The 14,584-nt window shown below is 41.4% G+C and overlaps 1 protein-coding gene across 1 annotated transcript in view; it reads right to left on the reverse strand.

Moving 5' to 3' along the window:
• Asxl3 (ASXL transcriptional regulator 3) overlaps positions 1-14,584 on the reverse strand; it is a 104,773-nt gene that overhangs the window by 47,220 nt on the left and 42,969 nt on the right. The gene's annotated exons all lie outside the window — the stretch shown is intronic.

Consider the following 14,584-nt stretch of genomic DNA (forward strand, 5'->3'; position numbering starts at 1 on the left):
GCTGCTTCAGTCCTTTCTCTAACTCTTCCAATGCCATTTCTGTGCTCAGTCTGAAGTTTGTCTGCGAGCATCTGTATCTGTATTTGTCCAGCTCTGGCAGAAACTCACAGATCGCTGTATCAGACTCCTGTCAGCAATCACTTCTTGGCAGCAGCAATAGTGACTGGGTTTTGTGGCTGCATATGGGCTGGATCCCCAGGTGGGGCAGTCTCTGGATGGCCTTTCCTTCAGTCTCTGCCCCACTCTTTGTCTCTGCATTTCCTCCCATGAGTATTTTGTTCTCCCTTCTAAGAAGGACTGAAGTTAGCTCATTCTTGGGCTCTGCCTCATTCAGTCCACAGTTGGCATGGGAATGAGGGCATGCCCTTCTGAAGATGCTCCATTCTCTTGGATTCACTGATAGCCTCTTTGCTTCTCCTCTACCTCAATTAATTGGCTGTTGCAGTTCAATCTTCTTCGAAAGGCCACTTACCTTTCTGTAGTCATTAAGACATTGAAGACTCAAACCATAACTTCCTGACTTCTTACATAATAGCCCATGCCACTTATATCCAAATGTTTTTGTTTGCCTTTGGGGACTGAACTCAAATACCAACACAAGCGAGGTAAATAGTCTATGGCTGAATTAGAAACCCAGACATGACCTATGGTTTTAATTAATGAATACATATCACGGGTACCAATTATTTTAGATTCTACCTTAGAAGTACAGTTTATCATCTAAATGTCTACAGCTAATTTGTTATTCCCAAACTCTACATAAACTTCTGAAAGCAACTCAGACCTATGTTCAAATCTAAAACCTTCTGCCTTCTTCCATTGGTGTTTCTGTAACAAAGTATAGGGGACTAGGTAATATATGAAGAATGTAAGTATTCATAGTTTAGAGTCTAGAAGTGTACCTCCAGGCACCAGCAAAGACAGTGCTGCTTCCAAGATGCTATTTTTCCGCTCTGTGTTTACATGGTATAATAGATGCAAGGGAGAAAAGCTCTGTGAAACTTCTTTTACAAGGACACTAATCCCACCGACAAGGGCAGCAACCCGAGAATGTCATCACTTCCTCAAAAGTTTTGGCCCTTACTACCATAGTCATCGTGAGGTTCAGGTTTAAATGTATGGATTTAGGTGGACACATAGTCTCCAAACACACACAGCACACACTGTTCTCCCAGGTTTGCCTATCGCAGAGAGCTGCATCATTCACTCATTCACTGGGGCAAATGAAGCATGACTGTGAGAGTGAGTGACAGGTACCCAGAATTCACAGGAATGAGAGATGTAGCACGAGGTGGGAAACTCGTGAGTTCCTCATCTGAGTGTTGGAGGTGATTCCCTCCTGGAGTTTATTCGCTCTGGTTTATGTTGGAGAAAGCTACCGTCTTTACACAAGGTTCCTACCCATTAAAGCACCGAGTAATCGGTTTTAATGAACTCTCACCACCACACCACATTGCTCTTCCTTTCCGCATCTGTAAAAATGCTAGGGGAAGTCTATTCTTCATGGAAGACCCTCATTCTCCCTTCCCGCAAAAGCTAAAAGTTAAGCTTGCATGCATGAATATTTTACTAAACGAATTAGAAAGCAAAAGGCGAATATGTAAATATTACACGGCGACATAAAGTATCAGTAATAAAATATGGTAGTGGTAGTGAATTACACATGGTCAAGGATGCTCTGTCAAGTTACCATGTAGCATTTGTTTGCAGGAGGAAGAGCACGGTTTATGATAAGCACCCATGTTTTCCAGGCTGAATGAACTTGTGATCCTCTGTTAACCATGCTGTGCATAGGAATAAAAGAAGCTTGATTTGTTGAATTGCCCATGATTTGTAACTCAGTCTAATCTATACATTTTCTGACATAAATTGAAACTAGATACTGATTAATACAATTTGATGTTAACCGTGAGTGAGCTATAAATGAATAATGTAGATAAAATCAGTTGTTTCCATAAGTCATTTCCATATTATTAAATAAGCGATGTATACTTCCACACGTCCCCTACGGTCAGAACATCAGGCATGGAAATGACAAGACTCAGATTGTGAGGATATCATTGGGTCTGTGTGATTTAGTATCACCAGTAAGTGACTTAGGCAAGACAGAATAATGGATTTCCTAAGTACTTTAAGATATGCTTTCAAAAGCAGGGGGAAAGCCAACATGTCCATTCCATTAAAATAATTACATTTCAAGTGCACGCTTACTTTTACCTAAAGATACTAGTACTTTTCTTATCTTTTATAAATTTGAATTTTATAATCTTTTAGGTAAATTGATATTTCATTATATATGCTATTTGTAGAATAAAATAACAGCGTAATTTTTAAATCAATATATACAGTACATGGAATGATCTCTAAGAGGAGCCTGGCTTATTGAAAATGTATGAGCTATTTCCATGGAGGAAAAGAACCAAAAGCCCTTTCCCATTTGCATTTATAAAGGCTTCTTTAAATATATACACTGATGCCAACACAGCCATCAGAAATCAATAAATCACATTCTCGGCTGCAGTAAAGGCTTGACACACACATTCATTTTCCTGGTACAAAATTCGCTGTAAAAGGACTGTGTAAATGTTCCATTTTAGTTTAATGACATTCTCCACAGTTAAAATTATGTGCATTACTGCCAGTGAGTGCAGATAGGATTTTAAAGTGCCTACACTGTACGTATCCTTAGCAGCGAGCCATCCAGCAGACCATAGACACTGGATACAGACCCAGGGGGGGAAAAATGGCAAGGAGTCAGAACGGTCTGAAATGCTGCAATTACCATTTGGTCCAAAATAAAAGGTATCATTTATTGAGACGCTGTTGGGGGATGGTCTGATAAAGGTTTGCGGACAGCCCCGTTTGCCACCAAATGGAGGTGGCGAAGATCATCAACTTAAAAATGATTCAGGTGACAGGCATGGCAACAAAGTATTCATCAGCGAGGTTCAATTTGAAAGTGTAATAAAAGCCTAAATATGACTCTACCTTAGGTGACATTTATTCCACCAGCTGCCATATATTTTTAAAAGGTCACAAAATTGTTCTATGTAGACACATTGATAAAGTGCAAATTCTTAAAGGAGGATTTGCCATGCATCATGAGGGAGCCTCTAAAAATTCTCCCAGCACATCTGCCGAGAAAGGCACAAATGCACAGCTGGCCAAGAAGCCGAGCATCGAGATTTTGGAGGCAATCCTTTTTTGTCTTTTTCATGTGAAGACTTGATGTAGGGTGAGTGATTTCTACCTCCTCACTTGCCCCATCCAATACTGCCCTAACCCTGACCCTCTGGGGTCACATGAAGTCAGAATCAAAGTTCTGTAACCGAAGAGAATTTTATTTCATGTTCATCAGGCCGATCACATTCAAACTGTGCTCTGCCGCGGTATAACACTGAACAATTAAGATGCTTTTCTGCCTTGAGAGCTACACTTACTTCTTCCCAAACCTCCATTCGGTGCAGCTCCACTCTCAGCCTAACCAGCCTGAGTCCTATGGTCAGTCAATAAGCATTTCACAGACCACCTCTTGCCTTCTGCGATTCCATCACTTAAGACTTAGAAATTATCTTACTCTTGAGAAAACTAAGTTCCAGCTTATCTGTTACCAAGGTAACTGCACAAAAAAAAAATTGCCACCATTGTTAGGGTGCAAACAGGTAAGGAGAGCTTTGTCAACTACTGTTTAAGTTCAGCAACAGTTGCTGAACTTCCCCTCAGTCTACTGAATTCTTGTCCTTATCCACCATGCTGCCTTCCAAACCAGCATCTCTCTCAGAGCAGACAGACTCACTTTTCACTGCATCTCCACACTTTCCTATGTTCGCACTCTTTTGCTGTTCCCCTTTGATCTCAGAGTCAGTATATGTACAAAAATGTACACACACACACACACACACACACACACACACACACACACATACTTTCCTTATCAAGAGCCTTCTTTTTAGCTGCTCTGTTGTAAGCTATAATCTCAGCTACTAGGAGGCTAAGCACCTGTGATTTTATTTCTAAAAAGGCTGAGGTTGTAACCACAATGTGACTATTTTATAATTAAAGACTTTTATTTTTATGTATGCATATCTATATATCTGTCTGTCCTGTGTGCAGTGCTTACAGAGAAAAGAAGGCATTGGATCCCCTGGGACTGCCACCCAGTCAGAGTGTTGGGATCTGAACACAGAGCTCCGGAGACGTAGTGCGCACTTACAACCACCGAGTCATCTCGCCATCGCCATAGTGTGACTAGTATTTTAGAGACATGTCTTTAATGAACAGTGAGCTCACCACAGGCTTGTTCTAGACTCGTATCACTGGAGGGGAAGTGCTGAGGGGCTCTCTCTCTCTCCATGTAGGCCTAGGTGTGCACCAAGGAGAGTGAGACTCATTTGGACAATCATCTATGTCAGCACCTTGGCCATGGACTTCGGTCTCCAGAACCACAAGTAAAGATGTTATCATTCTTTGAGAATCAGTCTGTTGGGTTGTGTTAGAGCAAAGCAACTACTGAATTCAATACCTCATGAATAAGGTATTCAATACCTCATACCATTTTTATTTTTTTATTTATTTTTATTTTATTTTATTTTATTTTTTTATTAACTTGAATATTTCTTATATACATTTCGAGTGTTATTCCCTTTCCCGGTTTCCGGGCAAACATCCCCCTCCCCCCTCCCCTTCCTTATGGGTGTTCCCCTCCCACCCCTCCCCTCATTGCTGCCCTCTCCCCAACAGTCTAGTTCACTGGGGGTTCAGTATTAGCAGGACCCAGGGCTTCCCCTTCCACTGGAGCTCTTACTAGGATATTCATTGCTACCTATGAGGTCAGAGTCCAGGGTCAGTCCATGTATAGTCTTTAGGTAGTGGCTTAGTCCCTGGAAGCTCTGGTTGCTTGGCATTGTTGTACATATGGGGTCTCAAGCCCCTTCAAGCTCTTCCAGTTCTTTCTCTGATTCCTTCAACGGGGGTCCTATTCTCAGTTCAGTGGTTTGCTGCTGACATTCGCCTCTGTATTTGCTGTATTCTGGCTGTGTCTCTCAGGAGCAATCTACACTTCTGCACTTCTTTGCTTCATCCATCTTGTCTAATTGGGTGGCTGTATATGTATGGGCCACATGTGGGGCAGGCTCTGAATGGGTGTTCCTTCAGTCTCTGTTTTAATCTTTGCCTCTCTCTTCCCTCTCATACCATTTTTAAATCACACAACGTCTTTGGCTAAAGTTCCTCATATCGTCCCTTCATTTATTTATTCATTAATACACTCATTTTATACATCTATTTACTTTTACATTAATGAATCCAGTTCATTCATTCATCTGTTCACTCATTTGTTCACTCATTATTCCTTTTGTCCATCCATCCATCCATCCATCATCCATCCATCCATCATCCATCCATCCATCCATCCATCCATCCTTATTTATTGACTCTTTTCCTATTTACCACACACACTGAACAGAATAAAGTCGCACTCTGGGATCTTTATGCAAATGAAGGCAAACAATGCCTATGTGCAACAAAGAATACAAACGTATGACAGAATAACTAGAGAGGGCACCTTAAAAAGCAGATGAATTAAGAAAGGCCTGTGTTACAACATCCTATCCTCTAGACATAACGGCCATGAACTCACAGCAGCTGGGATTGCCTATGCTGGGTCTGCTCAAGGTTAGACCTAACAGCCAGTCATGGATAAAGCAAGAGATTATAAGGCTAAACCTCTCCCTGCTAAATTACTGTCTACTGATAGATGCCTGGGAAGGGGAGGCTTTAGATGCGCACCCACTGAGGGTAGCTCCACAGCCAGGCCCACTCGAGTAGACCCTGGAGAAGCTGAGTGGGTTGGATTACAAAACAAAGCAGAAGTCATGATCACGGGGAAGGGACCCATAGGGAAAACAGATAAGAAACACATAACAGATATGAAAGAGATAAGAAAATGAGAGGTAGTGAGAGTCACCAGAATACACAATGTATGTGAAGGAAATTGCCAAAGAACAAATTAAAATAATTAAAAAAAGGAAGGCCTTTGTAAAACAGTACCTTTGGGTTCTCATGGATAAGAGTGAGCTCTGGCCAAATGCAACAGCAAACACAGCAGAGCATCTAAGACATAGTACACAGGCTTACGGCCTGAGTAACATTAGGAAGAGAGCATGGCTGACCACAGCAAGAGCGGGGATCCCTCATCCTCTCTCCCATTACTTCACTCCTCCAGCAAAGCTCTTTATGAAACATAAGTCTATACATGCCATACCTCCACTAAAAACTCCTGGTCTAATTTAAGCTGCTTAGGGGCCCTGAGGTCTTTCTTAAGAGTCTTCAAATTCAACTTTGTAGTTTCCATGCCTTCACCTGATATCCCCAACCTTCCTGGGTGCAGCTAGAGCTCTCTGCCTTCTCTGCCTTTGTGATCTGGGTATGAGGAAGATCTCGGAGGGGAAATGTCATGAACTAGAAGTGCATTATTTGGTGTTCAAATTCTGACTCCCTTGATTGTTCTTGGAAGAAGTTGGAATGTTCTAGGTCTTGCCCTTGATCTTGAGTTTCATTTATGGGGACTGGGGATAAATGACATAGAAGCTTTATTGTGAAGGTTAAGATTACATATATGGAAAGCTGGACATTATGAATGATTAGTCCTATTGTTGACATACATTGCTGCCTCTACTTAGATCGTCCTCCATAATTCTTTGATACATATCCTGATTCTTTCTAGAGCTCTCTGCCTTCAGACTACAATTAGTTCCTTTAGGCCCCCCATAGCAGGGTACAAAAAATACCACTACAGCCTGAGTCGAGGATGACAGGAAGTGTGAGTTTTAAACATTATGTTAACAGTGCTTCTTACATAAATAAATATCAAATTAAAAGTGGTCGAATAATTATTTGAATTATATATCCTATTCCTACTCCAAAAGCTAGGATTGGCTTATGGCCAAATGATTCAACTTCACAAAAAGCCTGTCAAGGGCTTAAAATTACGACTCAGTGGCAGCACATCTGTCTAGCATGTGTGAGGCCTTGGGCTCCATAGCCAACAACCCATATACTTAAGAGTTTGGTCAGTTGAGAGTGCCAACAAGCACAGACAGTTCAACCAAGGTTGGACCATTAGAGGAGAGTAGATTGAAGCTAAGGTTTATAAAAGCCGCAGCTATGAGGGAGAAAACTGAAAAAAAGAAGACACAGTAAGCCAGGACTAATTGTACAAAATATTATATGACTTGATGTAGTAAGAAGAATGATTCCAGAACTCTGCAGAGAAAAAAAAAACTGTGGGGAGGGCTTCCCTGCAGGGGTGTTTTTAAGGATCCAGCCTGCACTGGTCACAGAGGGAAGGTGTGGGGATCAGATTCATTTTTCTTTATGACACAGCTGTGGATACCAAACAATCAGAAAGCAGAGGGCCTCCTCTTTTGCCTTCTGAATAATTCAGGTCTGGAGTTTAGATTGATATAAGCCCCCTAGCCCGTGTGTGTGTGTGTGTGTGTGTGTGTGTGTGTGTGTGTGTGTGTGTGTGTGTGTGTGTGTGTGTGGTGGGGTGAGGGATCTATGTGGCACAGCACAGAATTACAGGCTAATGCATGGTAAGGCAGCAGTCAACAGAAGCACTTAAAGAGAAATGTCGTTTGGGACTGGTGAAGAAACACCTGCATGAGCGGGTGCGTCTTGATGTGCAGTTGTTTAGGACAGAGAAGGAGCCTATGAGAGGTGGATGACTAGGTGGGGCCTGTCCTCTAGTCAGGACCTGAATGTTATAAGAACTCGTCCACATAGGAGTGGTTAACTGGCCAAGGTAAAACAATGACCGCCTATAAAGAGATGACATCAAGTATTTAAATATATTAAGTGTGACAGAAGTCGATTTCTCTCAGAAGAATCAGAGAAGAGACAGGTTGAAAGCAAAACACTAGACATGACCCACAAAGTATTAAATCAGGTTTGAATTCATGGTTTACAAGACAGAAAGTGACATCTAGACATAAATGTAGATGTGTACTGTGTATTGGTTACATACCAGATTCACTGTTCTCTACATGATGCTCATTGAAGCCAATACAGAGGTAAAGAACTGTCCACACACATGTATAGAGACATATGCAGTTTGTGCCAACATGTATTTCCCAAATCTGTCACAGATCTGGGAGAAGCAGTACCCCAACAGTGAAGAAAACATCTTTCATGAAGTCTGGATTTCTGGATTCCAAACTACACTAAAGTGGTGTTTTCTTGGTGAAAGGGTTCATCCTGTACTGGTACCAAGAATTTACAAGACAAGATCAGAACGTCTTGACCTTTGTGCCTCTTTGTAAAGAAGAAAGATCTCAGGCAGTAATGGGGACACATCTGTGAGTACAGGAGCCACCTTTAATGGTCTCCTGCTACCTGAATGTGGGGCAATTGAAGCATAATGACCTATTAAAAACAAATATAAATTAGTAAGGGGGATGCTTGAAGAACAATAAGATATTTACATTGCTAAAATCTACACAATGGAATATTACTCAGCCATCAAAAACAATGACTTTGTGAAATTCGTAGGCAAATGGTTGGAACTGGAAACTATCATCCTGAGTGAGCTAACCCAATCACAGAAAGACACATGGTATGTACTCATTGATAAGTGGCTATTAGCCCAAATGCTTGAATTACCTAGATGCCTAGAACAAATGAAACTCAAGACGGATGATCAAAATGTGAATGCAGATCGCCCTGAGAGACACAGCCAGAATACAGCAAATACAGAGGCGTATGCCAGCAGGAAACCACTGAACTGAGAACAGGACCCTGTTGAAGGAATCAGAGAAAGAACTGGAAGAGCTTGAAGGAGCTCAAGACCCCATATGTACAGCAATGCCAACCAACCAGAGCTTCCAGGGACTAAGCCACTACCCAAAAAGACTATACATGGACTGACCCTGGACTCTGACCTCGTAGGGGTTGCAAATGAATATCCTAGTAAGAGCACCAGTGGAAGGGGAAGCCCTGGGTCCTGCTAAGACTGAACCCCTAGTGAACTAGACTGTTGGGGAGAGGGCAGCAATGGGGGGGAGGGTTGGGAGGGGAACACCCATAAGGAAGGGGAGGGGGGAGGGGGATGTTTGCCCGGAAACCGGGAAAGGGAATAACACTCGAAATGTATATAAGAAATACTCAAGTTAATAATAATAATAATAAAAAAATAAAAATAAATAAAAAAAAATTAACTTCCTTAAAATACTATTTAATTTCAAAGAGGAAGGAATTGTCTTTCATTAGTGAAACTGAGCAGTAACATTCAGGAACACAGATTCATTGCTGTCCTCCTCCCAAGAATGTAATCTGATTCTGATCATGAGAACACACTATTCTAGCCCAGATTGGCTTAAGGTCTTCAAAGGTGTCATGGTAAGACTAATGTCTATTCCAGACAGTGGTCAGCAGCGAAAACATTGAATAGAGTCACATATCTGTACATGGCCTTGTTGATCAAAGGGATCTCACTGGAACTCCTGGCTAAATTGGGCTGGAGCTCAGATCACAAAGAAACCGTTACTTCTAATCTCTGGTCTCTGCTGCTTATACTAGGCTATGGGATGGAAGGCTGTAACTTCTGTGTTTTATCATACAGCTATGTCATGGTATTTTTATCAGACCCCACTGGCCTCTACACTGCTCCTTTCCCCTCCCACTACCCCTCTTCCTTCACTTACAGAGTCCCTTTCCTGTTTTCCTGTGACACATGTTCCACTATCTCTAATATCATAATATATTGGGAGGGAAGAAAAGTAAATTTCCAGGCCACAAACACTCTGCAATGCACCTTCTAAAGGTTTATGGCTATTTTAGAGGAGAGGACAAGGAGGAGGAGAGTGGCAGCCCCTGAGGACTGCAGTGTCTCTGCTCTCGTTTACTTACTCATGAGGCAAACCAGAGTTAAGGAGGTTGAGGTGCTGATCTGAAGGACAAGCCAAAGATTTGATACTTGGTCCTGATGGAGAGCCAGGGAAAGGACAGGAGTATGAAAAAGGCCAAGACAGAACTCATTGGGGGTCTACCACTAAAAACTGCATATGAGAAGGGAGAGGAAGTCCTGTACCCCAGAGTCCAACTGAAACCTCGCACCAGCTGCAACAAGAAACTCTAGCACAAGTAACATCTGCCACAAAGGCTGTACCCACAGCACTAAGATGCTTGTCCTAGAGATGTTTATGTTAAGGCGGCAATGTCTCAGGCTTAAGGTTTGAAGGTACGTGATTTGGGTGGGACCCCTCTCCCCATAGAGGTGGCCTGCTAATCTCAAACTTAGTTTTGTTTAGAGTACAGGTAAAAAGCCTTTAGGAGCCCTTTCATCTTTTCAATCACTCAGGAATTACTCAGTGATTAGACAGTGCTCAAATTCTACCACATTCCTGTCTATTCCTATGTATGAGTACAGTGAAAGCAATGACCAGAGTTTCTGCTTTGTGTCCTGTTTATTCTGAGTACAGCCCCCATCACCCGAATCCACCTACTTATGCCCATTTTAAGGTATCTTTAATATAGGCTCTGACTCTTTCTTATAAACGAGCTAGCTCTGAAGTCTTTTCATAGCCCACACCACAAAACCCAGCTTGTCCAGAGTAAAGGCTCTTAAAACCCGAGGGGAACCCCTTGGGTTGCGTGGGTAGCAATGTGGGGCTGTGAAACTCAGTTTAACCCCTCTTCTGAAGGTACAGTTAGTTACCTAGGAAACATCCATTCATTCCTACTGAGCACTCTCAAAGAAAACTTCTTAGAAAAAACCTTCAAAGTGACTCTGACCCTAAGACAAGGGCACAGCTTCATGGCAGGAACACTGAAAACACTGTCCCCAGAGTAGGACCTCACTGACTTGAGCCTGTCTATGTCTTTCATTCTCTGGGCTAGAATCATGGCTTGGTATGAGGGCAGGTGACCTCAGCACGAACCATGAGTGTGAATTTGGGGGCTTGTGTTTTAAATACTGGGACAGATTCATTTTCTTCATGGAGGTGAAGCAGAAGGTAAACGTCTTTATAGTGAATTGATCACAAAGGGACTCATATTTAAAACATCAACTCACTTACAAAATTCACTTTGCCAAATAATGCAATGGTTTCTTCAGAGTAACTGAATTCCAAGATTAACAACCAAAACCATACACTAATAAGCTAACCCCTGTTACCTTATGTCCCTGAACCAACAAATCACGTTGAGGCTTTGGTTAGTTGGATGTTCTGTTACTAGCTGTATAATATATAAAGAGTCACTTCAAATGTCAAAGCAGATGGAACACTGTGATAAAACAATTAACAGTAAATAATCCCCGATTGGAGACAAACAGGACTATGAAGAGAGTGGAGAAAAGGCAGAAGAACACGGCGAAGAGGTTATCATCCTAGTTGCTGGCAGTTCCAAGACAAATGGAGAGATTTTGCTTTTGTATCTAAGGATACAATCATGCAATGACCTCACTTTGCAGATGTCGGAAGTTAGGGATCCTACACGGTTGGTTTGGGCTAGTAAGAAGGCAAAAAACTTAAAATGTTCAGGGAAGGAAAACATGAGAGTTAGCTCATGGGAGGAAGTTTTTAACCCAGTAAAACTCCCCGGGGTTTCATATAATTATAGAGCCCTCCACAGGCTCCAATAAACGGATGCAGTCAGATCATATCCCCATGCTTCCCCCACTCCTGTTAGCCCAGGAAACTGGTGGTCGCAGCAGTCTGGAAACTTTCTAGCAGACAGCAGTACCTTGATACAGCAGACAGGTTGTATCAAGTCACCTGTACGTTAGCCTCCCAGGTGACATCACAAATCCCACTGTGTTTAGAAGAGAAAGGAGAGAGGGAGCAAGGGAGAGGCAGAGTGGAAGAAAGAAAGAAGGAAGGGGAGTAGGGGGGTGGAGAGAAAATATGGTCCAAATCCCTCTCTTCCAAATGCTGACAAAGCCATTAGCAGACAATATCCTTCAAAATCCCTGATGATGAAATCTTAGTTGTTTTAAGTGCGTTCAAGAATGCCACACCACAGGCAATCTGCCATTTGAACCTACTCATTCTGGGGTGAGAATATGGATAAAGTTCTGTCCTTTGTATGTCCAAGTTTAATGCCCAAGGTCAGGCCGCTATCTCTTATCTCCACAACTTCACTGTCTGTAGCCCAGTTGCCCCTGTCTCACGTCTCTGCCTGTCCCGTGAGTCACTTAGAGGGCTGCTAGCTCCTTAGGAAATAAGCATTGAATCTAGTTTGTTAATCCTCTTGTCCTCCTCTAGGTCTAGGCATGAAAATATCTAAGTAAGCAATGGCATGCGTGTGTCACTTCTCATTTGAAAAATCTTTGATGGTTCCCACTGGGAACCCCTCTTTCACACAAAGTTCCAAGCCTATGTAGCCTGCAATCAGGTCTTCAAGTTTCAGAGTATCTTGGGATGTCTCTGGGGATGGTATTAATCACACAGAAGAGCTGAGTCTACTGGACTTTCATGTGTGCAGTATGTAATGTCCTCTGTTCCTCCAGGAAGATGCTCTTTACTTAAAAACCACGGCCCAGTGCTTCTACAGCTTAGCCACACAATGTTTCCCTACTACCGAGCTCCCGCTAATACTACATTTGGATTAACTGTTTTCATTTGTGATGATTTCAAGGGACTTTATTCTTCTGTTTTTGACACTTATGTGCCCCAGTCATCTTACTAAATTTAGTGTACACCTATGCAGGCATTAATCTTATTTCCTAATTATAAAGAAAGCCACACAACCTTCTCTCTCACAGTTTCCTGCATTCATCAAGTAAACAACACTCAGTGCGTGCTCTGTAAGTATTTCTTGAATAAGTAATCTCCCAAAGGGCTAAATGTTATTCAAGAATGGGTATTGTGCCAAATTTATTTATATTCTCTTCTTACAGTAGCTAAAAAATGGAGTAATAGAAACTGCTATGGCTTGAATAAAATATTAGGCTTCCACCGTGCTCCCTTGGGTTACTGCATCCTTGGCGAAATCTAGGACAATTTGTTATTTCTTCATTCCACTAGTACTTACCGGGATGTAGGGTGTGCATACAAGCTAAATCACGTGCACATCAAAGTGTAGGAAACAACTGTATGTGCCATTAAATGACTCTCTAAAACCACTAAGTGAATATCTGACGTTCTTCTTGACTCTTGACTTCTCAGTTAAACAAATAAAAAGACTATCCATGGCTATTCCCTATACTTCCCTTCAACGGTTATGAAATAAACTGAAATTATATATATATATATATATATGTATATGTGTATATATATATAGAGAGAGAGAGAGGAGAGAGAGAGAGAGGAAGAAGAGGTAGAGAAGAAAGGCAAGGAAGAAGAGGAGGAAGAAGAAGAAAAGGAGGAGAAGCATGAGGGAAAGGGTGGTGAGCACTGTATTTTCTTCATCTTTAATTTCCATGCCAATCCCTCTCAAACCCACCATGCTTAAACGTTGGGAACTGATTATTCCTGATTGTCATATACTGATTCTTCCTGCTTTCATATTTCCCATGCTTGGCATTCCTTCTCAGTACTGGTAAATTACTGTCTTAAGAAACAGTGTTCTTCACATGACATGAGAGAGAAGGAACACTCTTTGGAAAGAGGAAGGCCGCTAGTGCAAGGTGGGGTAAGAATATGATAAGCAATATTATACATGCGTATGGAAATTTCATAAGGAAACTAACTCAACGTTCCATAAATCAGTATATACTAGGAGTAAGGGGGAGGGAGATGTTACCTAACAAAGCCAATTACATGGAAAAGTCTTTAAAAGCAATGGTCTTCTTAGACTCCGCTCCACTCAAACAACCTCAGTTTTCACAGCAGATAGCCCAAGAAAAAGTTTAGACACTGAATTGATACTTAGGAATCTTCTCGAATGCATTTCTGGTGTCTTTACACAATCATTTCTACTGTTCTTCCTATAATAGAGTCCTGCCAGTTAACTCTTGATTTTTGTAATTCTGCATCTCCTTTCTCCTGGTATTTTTCTACCCATTTTTCTACCCATCTGTCTACATCTGCAGGTTAAAGGAAGAATCTTCAGTTTGTCTCTGATACTTCCATTTGTAGTTGTGCTTAGAAAATCCCTCTCAGTTTGTCTATCTCTCCTCTAGCTTTGTTGATGTGTAAAAGTACAAGTATCCAAGTAGAGTGTATTTAACCATTCATGACATAGACATTGATTAAGAACTTACTGTCTACTGTTCTAAAGCTTCTAAAAAAATGTTAGATTCACCATTAAAGATCATGAACATTTTTGTTAAATAGTGGCAAACTCCCCAAAGAAATATATCTAAAGTCAAATTAATACTTTTGAAAAGATTAAAGAGCTATGTAAAAATTTTAACAAACTATTGGTTAATGAAATTTGTATAAAAAAGGTGCAAAAGTTAGTAGAAAGACAAACCATTCAGAAAGCTATCAAAATTATGCAGAGTGGTGTAGCAGTATGGAATCAATGTTGCCTAATTCAGTTCACAGATGGACCTATAACATATGAATTCATAAGTGCACATATGCTAGTTAAACAATGAACTGAAAAATACACAGTCTCAGAGTTTACTGAACTATGAATC

The sequence above is a fragment of the Rattus rattus genome, chromosome 15 (assembly GCF_011064425.1).
Source record: "Rattus rattus isolate New Zealand chromosome 15, Rrattus_CSIRO_v1, whole genome shotgun sequence".
Taxonomy (NCBI): Eukaryota; Metazoa; Chordata; class Mammalia; order Rodentia; family Muridae; genus Rattus; species Rattus rattus.